This window comes from Aotus nancymaae, unplaced genomic scaffold, assembly GCF_030222135.1.
Source record: "Aotus nancymaae isolate 86718 unplaced genomic scaffold, 86718_ANA_hifiasm-v0.15.2.pri h1tg000040l, whole genome shotgun sequence".
Taxonomy (NCBI): Eukaryota; Metazoa; Chordata; class Mammalia; order Primates; family Aotidae; genus Aotus; species Aotus nancymaae.
In genome coordinates this window covers 122,198,775-122,220,493 of record NW_026988454.1, presented here as the reverse complement: position 1 = coordinate 122,220,493, position 21,719 = coordinate 122,198,775, and the positions used below count along the sequence as shown (strand labels likewise).

The following is a 21,719-nucleotide window of genomic DNA, read 5'->3' as shown; positions in this document are numbered from 1 at the left end:
AAACGGCAACCCCACTCGGCACCCTCCTCTCTGGAACGTCTGCCTGGATTTACCCCATGGAATGTGGCTTCCTTAAATCACCTCATGATCCCTCTGCATATATGAGCTCCTCTGAAAGAAAACTGTTTTCTTTCTCCCTTGTTTTTCTGTATTCTGAAGTCTTTTATGTCTGTGTTTGGCCTTCTCTGTTAGACTGAGAACACCCTGGGGGCTGTGGTCTGTTTGCCCAGGTTACGAGAGCTCTTGGTAGGGGGTGTTGGGGGGGGATTTGAGGAGGGTGGCAGGAACTCAGGCCTTGGCTTTCTCCTGGATGGCTTGAGAAGTCACAGAGCTCCCTAGATAACAGGGTTGGATGGTTGCCTAATGGTTACTGGAAGCCAGTCTGCTTCCTGGCAGTTGAGGGAACTGAGAACCCAGGGCCCCTGTAGACCCTCTGTGATTTCATTCTGGTGACCTGGAACCCACACATTTACCCTTTGGACTTAAGCAGCTGAGGCTGCAGAGGATCTGTAGCTGGGGCATAGGGCAGGGTGGCACAGCCCAAACCTGCCAGAACCAACAAAGGGTCTCAAAGAGCGTGTGATGGGGGAATATAAGCCTTGTTGCCATGGCCCCCAGGAGCTAGGTCTTCCCACTCCCCGGCCAGACCCACGAGACCTTCTGCAGTGAATTCAGGGCTATACTCCTACTCTTCAAATTCTCCAAATAATACTTGCCATTTATGGAGGGCCTAGTATGTGCCAAACGCTGGGCAAGGCCCTTGCACGTTTCAGCACATCTCATTCTATCATCTTTGCAAAGTAGGCATTATCCCATTTTATAGAAGAGGAAACTGAGGTTCTGGGAATTTAGTCAACTTGCCTGAAGTTGCACATCTAGTTTGTGGTACAGAGGAGATTCTAAGTAAGGTGTGCCTGACCCCAGAACCCATGCTTTCTGTACTGTACCCCATGGGTCCCAACCATTTCACTTCATGATGAACTTGACAGTCCACTATACCTGAATTCTGCTTAGTTATAACTCTCTAGCTTCCACAAACACTCAGTATCCCCTGCCTCCCCACCCTGCCCCTGTCAGCCTTCTATTCTTAGTATGGATGGTGACCTCTGACTCTGGGGTCAGCAGGTACCTTTTGGAGTGCCTGTAACTTGAACAATTTAATCCAACATCTCAGTCCTGCTGCCCTCCCGTCTGCTGCAAACACACCCTCAACTCCCTTTTCCTGCCTGCCCCTGTCCTCCTCCAGCTCCTGTGAGTTCTAAAGGGTTTCCAAACCTAGGATAGAGCCAGCAATTCATTAGTCTTTGTCCTGTTTCCAAGAATCCCAAATATACAAGAATTCCTCATTGAAAAGCCAAGCATTCTTGGGGGAAACTGTGTGTCACCAAGAGAGCACGATTCCTCACATTGGGAAACGGGATCGTAGTCCAGTCCAGGAAAATAAGTGTAGATTTCAGCGCCAGATGGAAGTGGATTGGCTCTCCCTGCCACCTCCCCTCCCCAGCCACCCACCCCTCACAAACCACAACCGGGGAGCTTGCCTTCCCAGTTCATCTGAGGGCACTAACTGGATGACATTTTCCTCTGGAGAGAGAAGGAAAGAAGAGGCAGATTGGGGTGTGTGTGTGTGTGTGTGTGTGTGTCTGTGTGTGTCTGTACACATAGTTCTCTTCACGTACAGGCCACTTGCTGTGCAATTTCTTTTGGCATGGAGCACTTACTGCATGAAGAGCCCTCTGGTCAGTTTTTGGGGTAGGGGTGGATCCCCCAAGAGTGAATCATAAGCAATGAGTTTGGCTGCTCTTCCGTTAGGAGGAAGAATCTCCCCCTACCTTGGGGCAGCTCAGCGTATCAGAAGATCTAAGGTAAATGAATGGGAAATCTGCTTGAGAGCATTTAGAGAGCAACTTCTTATGGCTGTGTTATGCAAATTCATAGGCTAGAAACAGGACAGGCGCCAAGAGGAAGCACGTGAGCTGAGTGAGCAGAGTGCGTGTGGAGTTGGTTATAATCAAGAAAAGCTTCAGGAGGATATGAAGTTTCTAAAAACTTTCCCTATTTTATCATAAAAGAAACGTGGAAGTATTACACAAAATACACAGAAGCAGAAAACAAAAATAAACTTAGCTTATGAGCCCATCACAGGGCACTGAAGAGGGACTTCGATCTTTCTGTTCCTCTGCCCCCTTCCCCCCAGCTTCCCACCTGGCCACAAACCACACTTGGAGAATCTGCCTTCCCAGTTCACCTAACATTTGACAACTAATATTTCCAGTCTTTTCTCTCCACATAGATTGTAAAAGCATGGTTGAGTACATATTGCACGTGCAGATGTTAGACAGTTTTGTATTGTGTGGTTTTATCTTCTGCCAAGTATTGCCAACTTTGTAAATGAGGAGTTAAGTCTAGTGAGGTGTGGAAGAGGGTCATGGGCAGTGTTTGGCAGAGAGGAAACTGAGAACTGGGGAAAAGGGGCCCTAAAAGACCAGCTGACACCCTGTGAGATGGAGGATCTTTTAAATCAAGCTCATTCAACCTGTAGCTCACTGGATGCATGTGGCCCAGGATGGCTTTGAATGCGGCCCAACACAAATTCATAAAATTTCTTAAAACATTATGAGATTTTTGCAAGGTTTTATTTTTTTAATTTAATTTTTCTTTTTTTTTTTTTTTAGCTCATTAGCTATCGTTAGTGTTAGTGTATTTTATGTGCGGCTTAAGACAATTAATTCTTATTCCAATGTGGCCCAGGGAAGCCAAAAGATTGAAGACCCTGTTTGAAATGATAGAAGATGAAAAGTATCTAAACCTCAACCTCGCAGCTCCCGTGTGTGTTGGGAGCAGTAACAAAGCCAGCCTTACCTTTGACCTTGGCTTGGTTTCCCTGGCCACAGATGGAGCTCTGATGCCATTGTTGGGGTTGGTGTTGGGTGGGCAGTGTGGTGGGCACTTCACATACAAGTGATTATTACACCTCTGACATTCAGATGGTGAGTTGCTCTGTTTTACAGATTTAGGAACTAAGGTTTAGAACAGTTAAGGACCTGGAGTGAGATCTGTGTCACACAGCAGCAGAGCTGTGATTCAAATGTGCTCATCTTTCTCCTAACCACTGTCCTAGGCAGCTTCTCATGCCATGGAAGAGAGTGTCTCCTGATTCCTCACTTCTCGTTAAGACTTTCTGGATTGACTTACCAAAGAACAAGGGGGTATCCTCCCAGCAGTTTTAGGGAGGGGAGGTTGAGGAAGGGAACCCAGATGCCCGAGCCCTGCTATATGGATTATCAAGGAGATTTGAGGAAATCCGTAACTTCATTGTCTGTTCTCACCATATGGCTCTTCCTCCAGGAAGTCTTCCAGGTTGAATTCCACTGGATACTCATCCCTCTCCTCCCTCATTCTCTTCAGTATTAGCCTGATTCAATTCAGAGCCACTCAGTAATTGATATTGTGACCAGATGTCACCTGAGGAGCCTTGTCTTTGAGATTCAGAATAAATTAGCTGAATCTCACTGCGACAAGCAGAGGGCAATGGTTCTCAAATTGTGGGACCTTAGACCAGCAGTGTCAGCATCGCCTGTGAACTTGTTAGAAATGCACATCCTTGGGCTGTGCCCAAGGCTCCTGGATGAAGCTCTAGGGGTGCAGCCCAGCGGTTTGTGTCCTGTCAAGCTCACATGGTGATCCTGGCACACACTGAAGTCTGGGAACTGCTGGTTTAGAGATACCAAAATAAGTGGTGGTGGCTTATGTTTTTTACGTCACCTCTAGCTCTGCGTTCCTATTTCCATTTAATTCATTAAGATTATTAACTACCCCTAGGTGATGAGCAAGGTGGCCCAGAAATTAACAACATGGACTTTGGAGCCAGATTGCTGAGATTTCAATTCTGTCTCTAAGGCTCACTCATTGTGTGGGTGTCCCTGAGCGAGTGGCTTAAATTCCCTCTGCTGCAGACCTCTTATCCCTAATACGAAATAACAATGGTATTCCCCATAGGGCAGCTGTGAGCATTGAATGAGACTGTGTCTGTTGAGTATTAAATACTTAAAACGGTAGTGCCTGGCACATAGTAAGCCCACAGGAAACATTAACTCTCATTGGTTTCATACAAACCATGAACTCTTCTGCACTATGTTGACCCAGATGTGCAATTACCCCCATACCCCTGGTACACACACATACGCCCCATTTACACATGGATTCGTGAATGCAGTGAACTTTAAGGAGGTCTGGGGAGCCCAAGGGTATTGGTATTAAAACAATTCTGAATTGAATACTGGACAACCTTGTTCTAAAAGAGATTGCTTGGCCAAAGGTTATGTCATTTGGTCTTCCTCCTCTCTCCCTTGGTGCTCACCAGCCTCTCACTCAAACAGGCCCCCCTCTTTATTATGTTGAGTGATTCAGCTGTCTTTACTCTCCAGCCCCACTCCTCAACTTTGCTCCTCGGTTCACTTTGCAAATCCAACACAACTTCTGAAGAATGGACCTTCTACGCTGATTCTCATGCCGGATTCCTTCCTCATAGGGAGAAGAGAGTAGCAATGAAGATTTATTTTTCCTACTGACAAGAACTGTGCAACCTCTCAGGATGCTCTAGTGATAGTTTTGGTTTCTCTCTATAGGTATATGAATCACCTGTCATATTGTTTTCCAATAAATACTTGAGAAAGTATTTGATCCAGGAGTCTGGGGCAGAGCCCAAGGCTGCACGTTTCTAACACATTCACGGGGGATGCTGATACTGCTGGTCCGAGGTCCCACAGTTTGACCACAGTGTATTTTTTCCAAAGGAGCATATTACTCTATAAATGTTCTTTCTGCTCTTGTTCTAAACCTTCACACCCTCAAAACTAGGGATTTAATTGCAGCCACAGGTTCTCAACCTTGATACTAGACCACATAATTCTTGGTTGTGGGGGGCTATCCTTTGTATTATAGGAGGCTTATTAGCACCCCTTGCCTCTACCTAGTAGATCTCAGTAACATTCACTAGTTATGACAACCATAAAATGTCTCTAGACATTGCCAGATGTCTCTGGGGGTAGGGGGTGTCATGAGGAGCCACCCTCAGTTTTGAGAGCTGCTGGTCTAAGCCAAATACATCCTGTAATAATTTGAGTCCTTCATATCTTATTCTACCCCACACTTTATCTCTGTAGAGTATTTAAGTTCAGGGGCTTGGATTTATTCATTGAGAGGATATGGAGGAGTCCCAGCAGCCTCTGGGTCACCCTTGATTTCCAAAGAGAATGATCAGCACTTTGTGACTGCATTTTCTCCAAGGCTCCATGCTTAACCCATCTGCAGTGGAGCCGAGGACATCCAGCTCTGTTTCCAGTACTGTCTCTAGTCTGTTGACCCTCCCCATGTGGCAGGAAACCTCACAGGAACAGGGGAATGGCCTTTGGTTTTTGGCTTATAAATACTCATCATCATATTTCTCTTACTGAGAACATTTTAAAATCATGTTTAACATTCTTGTTGCCGTAGTGGAAACTTTTGGTATTTGGAGGGCTTCCCATCCTAGGCCCAGGTCAGATTCCTCAGCAGAGCTCTGAACATTTTCTAGGGAAGTTTCAGCAGTGAGATCGTACCTTGGATGCATTTACACAACCGTGGTTGGATTCTGGGTTAAGATCCCAGGATCCCAAGATAGACAGAGAAGCTGTGCAGCTGGAGGAAGGGCCGTGTGTCAGGGAGTCTTTCTGGGAGGCCAGGATCAAAATCCTTTTATGGTTCCATTACTTTTCTGGATTTCTCTCCTCACATCCTAATGTCTTTAAGATAAGCAGTGAGCGCTTCAGTCATTATAAGATTATGCTTAATAACACACAATCTCCAAATTTCAGTGACTTAAAACAACAAAGGTATATTTCTTACTCCTGCTACCTGTCTGTAGTGGGTCCAAAAAGGGGTTCTGCTTGTTATAGTTCCTTAGGAACTGAGGCTGGCAGAACAGGCCCATCTTCAGTGTTGATAGTTGCTGTTCTAAAGGAAAAGGGAGTCTCATCCTCACAATTTAAAGCTCTCGACCACTAATGATGCTGGTGTTCGTGAGGGTTCTACGGTGAAACAGAACCAATAGCATCTCTCTCTACATATATCTGGATTTATTTTAAGGAATTGGATCCCATGATGTTGAGATTGGCAAGTCTAAAATCTGCAGGACAGGCCAGCAGGCTGGAGACCCAGAAAGGAGTTGTCGTTGCAGCTCAAGACTGAAGGCAGTCTGGGGGTAAAGTTCCCTTCATTGGGGGACCTCAGTCACTTTCTGTGAAGGCCTCCATCTGATCAAATGAGGCCTACCCACATTATGGAAGGGAATCTGCTTTACTCAGAGTCTACTGATTTAAGTGTTCATCTCATGTTAAAAAAAAAAAAAAATCTGGCTGGGTATGGTAGCTCATGCCTGTAATCCCAGCACTTTCAGAGCCTGAAGTGGGCAGATCTCCTGAGGTCAGGGGTTTGAGACCTGCCTGGACAACATGGTAAAGCCCCATCTCTACTAAAAATACAAAAATTAGCTGGGTGTGGTGGCACATGCCTGTAGTCCCAGCTTACTTGGGAGACTGAGGCTGGAGAATTGCTTGAACACAGGAAGCAGAGGCTGCAGTGAGCCAAGATCATGTCACTGTATTCCAGCCTGGGTGACAGAGCGAAACTCTGTCTCAAAAAAAAAAAAAAAAATTCTTCACAGCAACCTCAATATTGGTGTTTGACCAAATTCCTGGTCCCATGACCAAGTTGACACATAAAATTAATTCTTATGACACTCACCTTCTATTTTCAGTGAATGGGCCAAACTTAGTCACATGGCCCCACCCAACACAAGTACCCAGGAAGTACAATCTGCTGCGTGCACTCGGGAGTGGGGACCAACAGTATTTGACTACGAATCAACAACTAGCACAACTGTAAATTATTGTATCTGAGGATGAAAAAAAGTATTAATTTGTGGTACTTTGATGTTAATGCATTCTACTAACACAATGCAGAAATAGTGTTAGACTTAGCTCCACCTGCTCGATTTGTTCGTAGGGGAGGTCATGGAAGGAGGTGGGATGCAGCATGACCTGACCTCCAGGTTGACTAAATTTTAATACTGTTACTGAAAATCTTCCTCTGTTATTCCTCTGTACTGTTTTCTTTGTAACATGTTTTCTGTGTGTGGTGCTGCATTTCAAACCTATTTGTGTGTTGTGTAATCGAAGAATGCCTTGCAATTAATTTGGCCTTAGTCACATCCTTTTATAGTATAACCTCTTTAGGTTGCTTTTTTCTTGCTTGGATCAGATTCATCGGAAAGGGCTCAGGAGCCAGCTGTCACTCTGTGTTTTTTGCTACTCAGTCACTCTGTATTTCTGACAAGTCCCTCCTGAGTTTGGGCTCTCATTTCTCTATCTAGATTGGGGCTGAGCAATGTGATTTCTAAGGTTCCTTCTGGCTCTGACATTCTGCGTGCCTTTGGTCCACACCCTCTCTCAGTGACCCCACTGCCAGGGAGTACAGCCCAGGGGATGTGTAATAGGGTTTTCCTCCACAAAACTGACAGAATTGTTCTGGGTTCTAATCTGGAAATGTGGCCCCTCATCAGTGCTCTGCTGATTTTGCATGGGGCTAGCTCACAGAGAATGCGGGCTACACCCCAGCTGGCGATCATCATCATCATCATCATCATCATCATCATCATCATCTCTGTGCCCACTGATGCTCTGCTTGGCTGGAGGGAAGCTGAGGACAAGAGGATGTTGGGTTGGAGCACTGGGAGGCCTGTGGAAGGGGATGAGGGTAGAAACAGTCTGGCCCAGTTGAAAATGGGCTTGGGGAGCTTGGCCTATCCTTCAAGGCCATCTGGGCAAACCTAATCTCCAAAGGGCAGAGTTACAAGAACCTCAAACGCTACTTACCTCCTCCAGTACTAACATTGGACACTTCTAATGCCCATTCATTGTTGTGAAGTTCAAATGAGATGACTCATGAGGAAGTGCCTGGAATACTAAACATACTGTCAAACAGTAATAAGAATTACTATCGTGCTGCCTGACTCCGCAAAATTTTAGTGCTAGTGCTCGGGACAGAAAAGTGAAAAATAGAGGCTCAATTAATTAGCATACAATGTGATGGCACCTTTAACAACACACTGTGGATGGTGTCTTAGCTCAAGCTGCTCTTACAAAATACCATAGCTTGGGTGACTTCATAGCAAACACTTGTTTCTCACAGTTCTGGAGACTGGGAAGTCAAGATCCAGGCACTGGCAGATTTAATGTCTGGTGGTTCATAGACAGAGGCTTCTCACTGTGTCCTCCTATGGCAGACGGGATGAGACAGCTCTCTGGGGTCTCTTTCGTAAAGGCATGAATCCTGTTCAAGGGAGCTCCACCCTCATGACCTAATCATCTCCCAAAGGCCCCGCCTACACAGAGCATCAGATAGGGAATTCTGCTTCAGCCTATGAATTTTGAGAGGACACACACATTCAGTCCATAGGAATGGGCAAAGCTTGTGGGAGCGCAGAGGAGGGAGCAGTCCACTCCGCTCGTGGGGGTGGAAGCCTCTATGGCAGCACTGACCATTTAACCTGGTCTGGAAAGATGGCAAAGAATTCACAGGCGGAGGGAACGGGCATCCTAGCCTAAGCGAGGGGCAGCGTGCTGGAGAGGCTTATGGAAACCTCTGGTAATCTGGCCTGGTGGCTGGGTGGGGTGGGAGGGACCACGTGGGGGAAGCTGCAGAGGGAGCTGGTGATCAAATTAGGAAAGGTCTTGGATAATGTATAAGGAGCCTGGACTTCACGAATTCTTCAATTACCAGGTTTAAAAAAAACTTTTAATTTCAGTTTTGGCTGAAAGAAGACGCTATTGCTTTAATTTTATTTCAAACCTTCCTGTGGATCTATAATAGGCAAAACTTAACTCAAATAGATTTAATCATAGCCTTGCTGCACTGTCCTGTTAATTTTGCTACTCTCCTTCCTCTTAGAACTTCCATGTAGAATACATTTATCTTGCTGCTCTAGTCTTGTCTTGGTTGAAATATTGGAGTGAGAGAAGGTGGAATCTTTATTTTTTTTTTCTCTTGATACAGAATAACTGCTTATTTTAGAATGTGGAAAATACAGAAAACCATAAAGATGAAAAAGTAAATTTACCCTCCAGACAAGGTTGGTGGAAGATGAGTGGCTGAGCTCCAGGTAGAATCAGTTTTGTGCAAATCCTAACTTTCCCTCATATTACCTGTAAGACTTGGCAATTTACTATCTCCAGAGCTCAGTTTTCTCCTCTGTAAAACAGGAATAATGCTCAGAATACCTACCTCCTAAAGTTCTTATGGGGACTAAATCAGTTTCTTCATGCAAAACACTTAAGACAGTGCTGTATATATAGTAAATAATTAATATTTCTCATGGGTTATCGCAACACCCTCTGGGTGAGTTCAGCCCTACAGTTGGAGCTACAGGAGGGCATCTTCCCCTGGGGAAGGGTCTTTCTGCCTCCATGTTTCATATCAGGAAGTGGAGAAGCTTGTCATACCTCAGGATGAGGCTCGTGTCAAGTCACGGACTGGTGTTTCTTCAGAGTCTTTCCGTAAAGAATGCTAGCTCATCCTCCCTTGCTCCTTTCTCTCTAGCATTTCCACCCTTGTCGGGCTTTTGGGGCAGGCTGTCCCTTTAAGAAAGACAGCCACACATTCTGCTACTGACAGCGGCACTGCCTCCCTTGCTGGGCTGTGGCTGAGACCCTCCTGGGCTGGATTTTAGTACTGAAGCCTCCAGAGGAGGGGGTGCTGCTTCAAATCAAGCACACCCCACCCCAGGAATCCATGCCCACAGAAGGACTCTCTGTCTGCAGCCCCCTGCTATGGCCCTGGGCTCCCAATGCCCAGCTATGGGACGTCAGAAGATAATTCTTGAGGACTGAGCTCAGGATCCCTAAAAAGAAAGTTGGAAAATAGCTGGATAAACTTGGTAAGTGAAAGAAAGCCGCGTTACATCCTCTTCCTTGGATTGTGGATTGCAGACTTTGGGTTGACTTCTGGTGACTTGCCAATAGTGTCTGATGGACAAATGTGAGAAGGAGGAGACAGAGGTGGGGCTGGGATCCCCAGTGGGTAGCGAGTGTTGAACTTGGGAGATAGGTACCCCCCTTCTCCCAGTGTCTGTCAATCTTGAGGCAGGGAGTTGGGGGTTGACATCTGAACATAGCTGGATCCTGGCCCAAGGAGTGAAGATCTGGGAGGGGCAGATGTCAGATTTCTCCCTCATTTGGGAAAAACAAAGTGTGGTCAGTGAGTGCTGTTTGTGAAGATGCCAGAGACCAATGACATTTGCAGCCTGAGGGTGAAATGAGTGACCCTGTGAGTCTATCTCAGGCAGGAGACTCAGACCAATTCCTCTTCTTCGTAGGGCCAGGGGATACACCAGGCCTGGGCGCAAAGAGGTCTGCGTTGTCTCCTTGGATTGAGGCAGCTGCCCATGAGCAGCAGCGGACAGTGTGGTAGTGGGAGGAGGCAGGTCTGCCAAGGGCAGGGAAGAATGGAGGGCCTGTTATTGCTGAAGCCTGGGAACGCTGCCTGGGGGGAGGCCCACGCTCCCCAGAGCTGGAGTGAGAAAGAATGGGAGGAGAGGTCTATGCAGCAGGGGGATGGGCTCAGCCAGCACCCCCAGCCTCTGCAGAGCAAATGCCCCCGTACCCCATTTCCTGTGGCATGGACACAGGTGAGCTTCCTGGCCTTGAATGTCCAGGTACAGTTTGGAGGGCTGGGGTCTGTGACAAAGAGGTGGCCTCCCATGGAGGAGGAGGTAGGAAATGCTAGAAGCCTCAGCCACTGGCACTCATCCGAGGCCAGGGTTTCCAAATCAGAGACGCTTTCTGCTAAATTATGCTTCAACAGATGTTTTCTATGTTCCTACTTGTGCCAGGCTTTGTGCTGGGGATTTACCAAAAACATAATATGGCATGACGGAATTGGGAAGGTGTGCAGAGCTGGAAAGATATTTTGGATGTGAGATTAAAGCCATTTTTGAAAAGTAACAATAAGTTACCCTTTATTCCATACCTTGAAGGCACCAATCACTCTGCCAAAGGCTTTGCATCTCATTTAATTCTTGCAGTAGTTTATTGACTCGTGACTAATTTTGTAGATTTCACAGATGAAGAAACTAAGGCTCAGATATTAAGGACCTTGCCTTAAAGATGCAGGGCTAGTAAATTCCAAAGCCAGGACGAACCTCTTAATTCATCCAGCCATTCATTTGTGTGCTCAACAAAGTTGAATTGCTGGCCTGCTGTGCGCCAGCCGTTGTGGAGGGTGCTCAGGACACAGCTGGAACAGGGAAGTGTCCAGGGTAGCCTAACTCTGTAGCTTGGGTCCTCACCCCCAGCCAGAGCCCTTCACACTGGGCCCCAGAGACCCCTGGGAACATGGTGTGAATGTTTTCTCCAAGGTCTGAGACTCTGCTTGAGAATGTGCTTTTCTTCGAGAAATGTTTCTTTGTTTTCATTTTAATAATACTACTCTAAAAATTGGAGGCATTTATTCTGAATCAACTGAATGACCACCATAAAACCTACTATTGGCATGTGATTTTAGTCCCCAAGTTTGTGTTTCTGTGCAAGTTGGCACCAAGTGGTTTCCTAAAATGATAGTTTTTAACTTACAATGCTTTGTTTCTTAAACTGGGCTCTACATTGTATGCTTCAGAGGCCCAAAGATTAAGGACGGCTGCACTGATTCTACTGCAAGAAGGGAGAGGTGCAGTTTGGGTGTCCCAAGAGGAAATGGTTCAACATCCCCCTCTCCTGGAGGGTGAAGAAAACGGAGGGGTTTAGGTTGAGGCAAAGCAGCTTGGGGGTTCCGAATCTTCTAACCTCCTGGTCTCCAAGCTCAGGATGGACCTTGGTCAGAGACTCAGAGAGGAATAGGCAAGTAAGGAAGAAGGAAGGCCCCTGAGTTCGGATTGGGGTGCTCTGCTCTGACATGGCATCTCTGACTTCCAGCAAACTTGCTCTGTTCTGGGCCTTTGCAGATGGGACGACTTGTGCCAGGAAGTGGGAGTGCAGGGCCTCCCTGGAACACTGTGTGACTTCCTCCCAAAGAGGGATGTTTTCTGGTCATTCAGAACCTCTGACCTCTCCTGAGGCCCAGCTGTTAGGTGAGAAGGCCATCGCATGATCCCTGGTGTAGGAAACTGTGCATGTGGCTTGGGCCCTACCACCCTGGGGGCATCCAGGGCTGTACCATGCAGGCCTGGTGCCTTGGCCCTTAGATGGGGCTGGGCAATCGGCATCCTGTCTGGATCAGATGTCCTGCCAGTCCAGGAGGCTGGAGGCAGCAGGTTCAGGACCCCTGCTCTCTGTCCTCTTCCATCTCCTTTCCCTCCTCCCCCTGCTGGGGTTTTGGGTCTTGCTGTCATCCCTGCTTTTGCATGATGCTCCATTGTATCTCCACTCTCTGTTTACCGTCTTTCAGCTGGGTTCTGGGTGGTCATTCTGGTTGTCTTTTCTCCAGACTCCACTCTACCCTTTTCTGTCTTCTACATTAGGAGTCAGTGAACATTATCTGCAAAGGTCTTGATAGTAAATCTTTCAGCTCTGGGGGCCTTCTGTGCTGCACATTAGTAATTTGTTCCTAATTTTCTCCTCAAGAGCAGGAGTCAGTAGAACTTGGCTGTCTCTGCTGCCTCCCCCACCCCCAGCTCCATGCCTGCTGGGCAGTAGGCACTCAGGAAGTATTGCTGACATAAATCCCAGTGACCTCTCCCCATCCCCCTAGAGCCTGTGCCCTAGCAGGAGGCTTTTTGGGGTCTAGCTGTGCCATTTTGGGAAATCAGGATCTAGTCACCTGTCGGTTGCTATAGCATCCTGTAGCTAAATCCATCTCTGGCCCTGTAACCTGAGCCTGCCCCAGGCCCTGTGCTGCAGGATCGAGTGTCCCTGTTTGTTTTGACATCCCATGTGGGGCATTAGAGATCCAGATTTCAAAGCAAGAATTTTTTCTAGCAGCCGTTGAAGGCCAGGCCCCTGCCAGCTCCCGCTCCCTTGTTAGCATTTTCAGTTAATTAAGAAAACAAAACCCACATCCCTGACAGAGGTGGTTCTGCGATTCAGGACAGAGGGGTTTGCATCAGCATGCAGGAGAGGCTTGCCAGCTCCTACAGGCAGGACAAGCTGAGGGAGGCGGATGTGTGAGCTGGAGAAGACCCACTGGTGCCTTCCCAGCAAGAGCAGGTGCCACGGAAGTCGCATGGTTGGGAAGCCAGCTCCAGGCAGGGTCCAGAGCACAGAGTTTGTGTTCCTCTTCCCCTCTCCAGCGTGTGTTTATCATGGGGGAGGACCATGGGGAAAGGACAGCTGGGTGAGAGTAACAGGCGGAGACACAAAGACTTTCTTGGGGCTTGCCAGTCTTCCTCTCCAGAACCAGGTTATCCCAACTGTCTAGCTCCTGGAGGAGAGTGATGAGAAGTGACCTGGGGTGGCTTCAGGGGTGCCCAGGTCACTGACCTGCCAGCCGCCAAGAGGGAGCCCGATCAGAGAGGCTGCTTAGCCATGCAGGCCCTGGGTATGAATTTTAAAAGGGTCTTTTCTTTGTTAGGTCGGGTGTGATGACTTACACCTGTAATCTCAGCAATCTGGGAGGTCGAGGCGTGAAGGTCACCTGAGGTCAGGAATTCAAGACCAGCCTGGCCAACATGGTGAAACCACATCTCTACTAAAAATACAAAAATTAGCCAGGCCTGGTGGTGCACACCTGTAGTCTCAGCTACTCAGGAGGCTAAGGGAGGAGAATTGTTTGAACCTGGGAGGTGGAGGTTGTAGCGAGCTGAGATCGCGCCACTGCAATCCAGCCTGGGTGACAGAGCAAGACTCTGTTTCAGAAAGAACAAAAAAGGTTGGTGGGGGTGGGGGGTGGTCTTTGTTCCTTCAGGGAAATGTAGTTAAGCATCCTCCTGTAGAAGTAGCCCAGCTCTGCCAGTGTGTCTGTGTGGCTGGAGGCACTTTCCTGAGCCTGGCTGTGCATTCACACACAAATGCACTCTCTCACCTCATCACACACACTCTGTGGTACCAGGGAGAAGATATGCCCTCCCCCCACTCCCACCATGGCTGTGATAGGGCAGGTGGGAATTGGGGTCTGGGAGTGGAGGGAGCATAAATGGGACTGGCCTGTACTGAGTGTCCAGCCTGTGTACTCTCTCCCAGGTGTGCAGGCCCTGCAGGCGAGGTGGGCTCATACATTTCCTTGGATGTGGGATTCTCTTGCCATTCACAGCCAGCACCCTACATGCAGTGGTCCTGGTGCCTCTTGGGTAGAATGGAATAAGAGACCCAGTCCTGCTCTGCCATTGCTAAATGGCCCAGCACACAGTTTGGACCAATTCCAGCACACAGTCTAGGTTTTGTGAACCTCTAATTTCTAATAGGAAGTGGGGATGAGGTTCACATTTTATGTGTCTCCATGGTATAGGGTATTGGCAAATATGAGATAAGGCGTATTTAATGCCTGGTGCAGTGAACCTGGCCTCCTTCCCCATCGGACATGTGTCTTGGTCCAGCTTCTGCCTGGTGGCTTGGGACGTGGCTGCCTTAAAAGATAGTGGGGAGAAATAATAAACACACGGCTAGTGTCTGCTCAGCTCAGAAGAGCCCTGGGAAGAAGCAATTGTACGGCCTGCTCCTGGTCTCTGGTATAACTAGTTCAAATAACTGCCAGTTAGTAGCAGATATTTTTTAAATTTTGAATGTCTTCTCCTTCTTACCTGCTGGAACTCTCGGGGCTCCCTGCCTTGAGTACTTTGTCATTCACAGCACGAGACCACAGCAAGGGGCTGGGGCCATTCTAGGAAAGCAAGTCTCTTAAAAGGTGACAACTCTGTGGTGTTCTAAAGCTGGGGAGAAGCCACTTGGGGTTTTAGGGGACTCTTGACTCTTTCTCTCTCTCTCTTTCATTTCCAGTGGAATCCTCAGGTAATCAGTTGTGCAGCTGATATGACCAATAGCTCCCCTTTCCTGGAGAACATGTCCAGCTTGCCTCCCGATCCTCCTGAAATTCTCAAATTCCTGCACACCAGGCTGGTTTGTTTGCTTTTCTCCTTTTGCCAATGATTTTTCTTCATGTTAGGACTGTTTGCACACAAAAATTAAGAAAAATGTACATAAAAAATCAGGTTTGAAATGTGAAAAAGCATACTAATGGTAGGCAAATAATAATAATCAGTATGCATAGTCACAGGTTTCTGTAACTTCAGCCTGGCAAATCCAAATCTCTTGGAATGACTGTCAGGAGAATCTTCCCTTTTTAAAGAGAAGTTTCTAAATACTCTCCAGGCTTCAAAGAGAAAATCCAAGGTGAAGAAATCAGGAGAAGTTGGGAATTAGTTTCTGGAGTATTAGGGAATATTAAAAGAGAAAGTCTGTATAGCTTGGATCCTAGCCGGACTCACAATATTTAGGAGAAATATTCATGAATGAATCTTGGCTAAGCTTTTTGGAATTTTGAATTTTTGTTTTTGTGTTGCATTTTTGTAGTTGTTGTTTCCACTTCAGTAGAAACTCAGAGGAAACTAGGAAGCAAAGGAGGATTTGCCTGCAACTATTCTATAGTGAGAGAGGAATTCTGTGCTGTGAATTCAAGAATTGGGTTCTAGACATGGCTGTGGCATGAGTTTACAAGTGACTGGCTTCTTGGGCCTTAGCTTTCTTGCCTGTAAAAGGGTCTTGAAATGATAGTCACCTCCATTCTCAACGTCTTGTGCATCCCAGCAGCGGTATGAGAGGCCTTCTGCAGACCATGTCAGAGAAAGGAGTTGAGTCTTTTACACACAGGTGGGGAGTGTGACATCCCAATAGGGGAAGGCACAGCTATCCAGGAGCTGAAGGGGGTAGTCTTTTTCAGAGTCTGATTATTGGGTCTGGGTTTGTGGAATGGTGCTTGGTCACCCCAGGGAATGGTGGCTGTCACTCATGCCTTGGCTCTGTATGTCGGGGCTCATGGAGGTGCCCCTGGGCCTGGTAGGATAGTGGGGAGCCTGGGCTCCAGAAACAGTGGCTGGAGGATTCTCCCTGAATCTTTTCCTTGGGGTCCCATGTTTGGATTACTTTTCAGCGTCTGTCTTTGTGTGATGTGTGATGCCCCTTGACTTCCTCTATCTGAGAATGGATTCTCTTAAGGACCAAAGCGGAATTTGGAAAATCCCAAACCCAGTTTCAGAATTCAAGGGGGATTGTCCCTTCATGTCTGAGCCCTGGACTGCTTCTCAGGTCATCTCGCTGCCAGCTATCTAAGTTCTGTCTGCCCTGCCACTCACATTTCTGAATCTCCCTGCTACCTGGGGAATGCCTAGCTATCCTTCAAGACTCAGTCAAAAAAATCATCACACGTGTAAAGTCTCTTTAACCCCTCCTCCTCACCACCAATGTCAGGTAGGTAGGTTCCCCCTCACCTCTGCTCCCACAGCCCTGTCCCTGATGAAGTGCCAAGCACAATATTTGAAAACCACTCTTCTGTCTGATTATCACTAGACTATTAGCTTCTAGAATGCAAAGCTCTGACTGGTTCAGTTTTGCGTTTCTAGTATGTCTTAGTCCATTTGTGCCAATATATCATACACTGGGTACTTTATAAACAACAAAAACACATTTCTCATGGTTCTGGACTTTAGGAAGTACAAGAACTAGGTGCCAGCAGAGCTGGTGTCTGGTGAGGGCTGCCCTTTGCTCCTAAGATGGTGTTTTGTTGCTTCTGTAAAACTGTAAAGAGCATAGGTTCTCCTTGCATTTTTGCTATTCATTCATGCAGCCAATATTTAATAAGGACCTACTCTGTGTTCGCCCCTGCCACTGGAACTATACGATGGTTAGCATGTCTGTATTCCTTCCCTTCCTCCAGAGGGGAAGAACGCTGTTTCCTTATATGGCAGAAGGAATGGAAGGGCTTAAAGGGCCTAAGCTAATTCCCTCCAGCCCTTTTATAAGGCACTGATCCATTCATGAACGTGGAGCCATCAAGACTTGATCACTTCCCAAAAGGCCCCACCTTTAATATTGTTACAACAAAGATTAAGTTTCAACATATGCATTTTGGAGGGAATACAGACATGCAAACTGTAGCATAGTTCCAGTGGCAGGGGCTAACACATAGTAGGTCCTTGTTAAATACTGACTGCATGAATGAATAGCAGAAATGCAAGGAGAATTTATGCTCTCTTCAGTTTTTCTTTAGGAAGGAAGCAAGAATGGTTACTATTTGGATAATTTACCCAGGGACCAGCTTCATGGGATGGTGTTTAAACAGATAAATCCAATTGGTGTCTCTTCCTTGTATACTTTTGTGGATGGCAGGGGCCTGGGGAGTGGGCTGTGTGTTCCACACAGGGTATGTGGATGGGTCTGCCCATACGCCTATGACTGGTTATGGGTAGTAAGCACAGTATGATCTTGTTTTTCTGTAAATACTAAGCCACAAACATTGGCCGTGACTTTCTGGCCATTATCTTCAGTGGGGTGTGATTCTTACAGCTTTTCCCAGGGTGTACCAAAGGAGCGTGACTGTGGTGACCATGGATAGGGAGGCTGGCAGCACTCAGGGTGGTGGGCAGAGCGCCACAGTTGGTTCCCGCTAAAGATGACCGTGATGGAGGCTGAGCGATACCTTGTTTGGCACCAGTTAGAGAGTTTATAGCCTGTGAAGGTTCTTACACTTACCAAGAGGAAATTGGGCAATAGGAATTTATGTGAATGTCTGTGGGATAAGAAAAAAGCAACATGTCGTTGGGTTAGTAGCGATCTTACTTTCAGGGGTTTGTTTATGCATTGGCACACTCAGACATTTCTACTCAAAGCCCGCCATATATGCCTGTTCCCATTCTAGGGATGCAGACTGAACCTGGTCTCTCCCCTTAGAGGGCTTAGTTTCTGGTAAAAGTGCTTGAAGATAGGGAGGATAGGAGCTGACACTGGTGTTCTCCCCAGAGCCGTTCTGAGCCGGTCCCTTGGTGGGAAATATTTCTCCATTCATTAGTTCCTCTATTCTCCCCCAAGTTGTTGTTGAGCAGCAGCACCTTGGTATCACCCTTCTAGATTTCTCATGCTGTTCCCTCCTTTCCCATGCTGAGTCGGAGACCCTTCATCTGTACTTGTCATTCCCTGTACATCTCCACCAAGATGCCTCTGTCCCCATCCTGGCCTGCTCACTGGTTATACCCTCTTTCCAACTGGGAGCTTTTTGATGATCAAGTCTGTGTTTTATGCTACATCCTATAGTGCACAGTGTCTGGGCCAGAGTGGGGGTTTGTAGACAGTTGTGGAGTGGATGATCATGGGGCAAATGCTGGACTGCATTTATTTCCTTTTCGGCATTCACACTGAAGCCTGTGTCTATCTATTTTCATCTCTTTCTGGGTCAGTCACGGAGAGGAATGACTATCAGGGAAGTTGCTGAGAAGCTGGGGCATTGTGAGAAATCTGGGAAGCTGCAGGCTGGAGTCACTGGGCTCCGGTGAGTCCTCTGTGACTGCCATTCTACACGCTCCCTCCCACAGTCTGGGAGGCAGGTGGGCTTCAGGGCTGACAGAATAGGGGTTTGAGTCCAGACTGTGCTTGTGCTGAGGCCCACTTCTTCTTCCTCATGAGTAGGGACAAGCGATGCTGACAGACAGACTTACCCCTGCAGCCCTCCAGCTCAGGCAGTGCAGCTGGGCCAGCAGGAGAGCGGGCCGCCTGGGAATAGCTGGGAAGCAAGTCCAGGCCTTGGGCCCACCTCCCCCAAGGCCAGGATGTGGCGTGGGACCCAGGCCTGTGGAGGTTCCCACTGCTCAGCTCCTGCACTCTCAAATGCTCCAGGCCCAGGCAGCATCGTCAGCAGGAGGGGGTGGCAAGGGGGCCCGCTGCCTGGGTCAAGACTGCATCAGGACCAGGGCAGCTCTGCAGGCACACACCTCTGACATTTAGCCTCCACCTGGATAGCTGCCAGTGGCCCTGCAGTCCAGCCTGGCTTTGCATGGGGGAGGAGAGCCAGGGATTAACCATTTCAGGCCCTTCCTCTGTCAGGCAGAGGCTGGTCCTCTCAGATCAACCATGTACCAAGGACTGGAGTGGGACTATTTACAAATGTTGCCTCATTTAATCTCTACATCACTGTGAGGGTGCGGGCATCATCTCTGTTTTTCAGATGAGTAAACTAAGGCATGTGGGGGGTTATGTAACTTACCTATAAGTCTATATGGTTAGTAAAGGTTCATAAATTCCTTCTTTATTACAAGGGCCTATTATGCACCAGGTAGTAATTCTAGTCACTGCGGATACAGCAATGAATGATGAACAAAAATGCCCCACGGAATTTACATTCTTGTGGGACGTATAATAAATACATGGGATGTATAGTCTCTCAGATGGTGAAAAGTCTATGTGTAAAATGAAGGGAAGGGAGATGGGGGTGCTGGGAGTGGGGCTGCTATTTCAGATACCCTTGAAAGACCTCATTGATAGGGTGTGAGTTATTCACACTTAGTGCTGAATAGGTGCCTGGTGCTACCCTAATCACTGTACATGACCCACTAATTAATCCCCACAATCTTCGAGGCAGATTACTATTAGTATTCTCATTTTCATATGGGGAAACTGTGGCACAGGGTGATTAAGTAACTTGCCAAAGATGACACAGCAGATGAGAAGCAGCTCTGGGATTTGCACCCAGGAAGTCTAACTCCTGAGTTCTGGCTCTTAACCTCTGTGTGTTACTGCCAAGGCCACAAAGATAGTAAATGGGTGAGAAGATCAAGAGGCTTGTAAGACCCCACCTGGGGGGCAGGCACACTGAGGGACAGGCGCACTGGGGGCTGGCAGGTGTACTGGGGAGGCAGGTGTACTGAGGGGGCAGGTATACTGACGGGGCAAGTGCACTGAGGGTGCAGGTGCACTGCAGGGACTGGAACACTGGGGGGCAGATGTACTGGGGAGGCAGGTATACTAGTGGGACAGGTATACTGGGGGGGCAGGTATACTTGGGGGGCAGGTATACTAGGGAGGCAGGTGCACTGGGGAGGTGGGTGCACTGAGAGGGCAGGTGCACTGTGGGGACTGGAGCACTGAGGGGTAGGTACACTGGGGAGGCAGGTATACTAGTGGGACAGGTATACTGGGGGCAAGTGCACTGGAGGGACAGGTACACTAGAGGGCAGGTGCACTGATGCTCTCCCTTCTTCAGCTCCCTTGGTGAGGAAAAGGTAGAGGGGCTGACAGATTACTTGCAATTGAACCTGGGTGAAAGCAGGGCTTGACTAGTTTGTGTCAAATAAGAAGCGGATGAAATCCCCGGTGAGGGGGTCCCAAAGGCTGTCCTTCTTCTCTTTCCTCCCATGCCAGCCAGCCTCCCTGAGCCCTCCAAGGACTCAGATCTAAAACAAAAGTGGGACTAGATTTTGCTCTTGTCCTCCTCTTCCCTTCCCTTTGTCTATCTGGGAATAACCCACTTAGTGGTAGTGATGATGATGATGACATAATAGCAGCTCATATTTATTGAAAACTTACTTAACAGGGCAGTGAAAATGAATACATGATGCTCAGCTGTGCAGGAAAAGTAATTGAGTCCTATAATTGATAACTTGCAATGAAAACTGTGTGAAAAATAAAGGTGCTTTAGTCACTGATTTAAGAGAGTTGCTTTGGAGCAAGGTCCCATCAAGTGGAAATTCAAACTTCCTGTGAGAGTGGCTCCCGGTGCCCCTCCTGCATATGAACTGGCTTTCTGGGGAAGCTCCAGCATTTTCATGGTGACCAGGGAAGGGCCTGAGGCTGCAGGGTTTCTGCAGATCTTCATGGAGCTGTGCCTTGCTCTGCTGCTTGGGCCTCTGTGCTGAACTCCCTTGAAGGGGCCAGGTCTGGTCCAGTCCCCAGGGTCTTTGAGGGTAGACTTAGCACCTACTACGGAAGCTTAGGACTCCCTCTGGCCCCTGGCTCTGCCAGGACGTGCACCCATCCCTGGATGGCCCAAGTGTCCAGTGGCTGCTCTGGGATGTGCAGGTTCTAAATGGGTGGACCTGAGAGCAGCCCCCAGGTAATTTCCTCAGCTGTTGCCAGCCATGTTTGCTCAGAGCTGGGCTTAGGCAGGGTTTCCCAAAGAGCATGGCCTTTCCCCAGCTCTGCACCCCTATTCTGAAATTCTCCGTCATTGAGTTATTTCTAGTGATACCACAAACCACCACCCCGCTCTGGAGGTGGAGAAGGGAGTGGAATCCTGGGTGTATACTTTCTTTTCCTCCTAGTACTAGAAAGATTTTCTCTTTCTTTTCTTTTTTTTCGCGATAGAGTCTCGTTCTGTCACCCAGGTTGGAATGTACTGGAATGCAGTGGTGGGATCTCGGCCCACTGCAACCTCTGCCTCCTAGGTTCAAGCGATTCTCCTGTCTCAGCCTCCCAAGCAGCTGAGATTACAAGTGTGTGCCACCACACCTGGCTAAATTTTTTTTTGCATTTTTATTAGAGACAGAGTTTCACCATGTTGGCCAAGCTGGTCTCAAACTCCTGACCTCAAGTGATCCACCTACCTTGGCCCCTCAAAGCGCTGGGATTACAGGTTTGAGCCACCATGCCTGACCTAGAAAGGTTTTCTATTGCCCTGTCCTGTCTACAAGGAACATCATTACCTTGTATCAATCATTCCTCCCTCTACACACCGTTTTCTTCTGGAAGCTATCAGTCTTCTTTTCCCAGGGAAAA

General features: G+C 47.8%; 1 protein-coding gene across 5 annotated transcripts in view; it reads left to right on the top strand.

The window, feature by feature from the left end:
• The window catches only part of DAAM2 (dishevelled associated activator of morphogenesis 2), a 115,331-nt gene that overhangs the window by 19,462 nt on the left and 74,150 nt on the right, over positions 1–21,719 (top strand). The window contains exon 1 of one of the 5 annotated variants that reach the window (XM_064361073.1): positions 9,704–9,973. The exons of 3 other annotated variants lie outside the window; for them this stretch is intronic. The gene's annotated coding sequence lies outside the window, so the exon portion shown is untranslated. Of the gene's footprint in view, positions 1–9,703; positions 9,974–14,989; positions 15,081–21,719 lie in introns of those variants that run through there. One more of the 5 variants, XM_064361077.1, reaches the window with a different exon arrangement.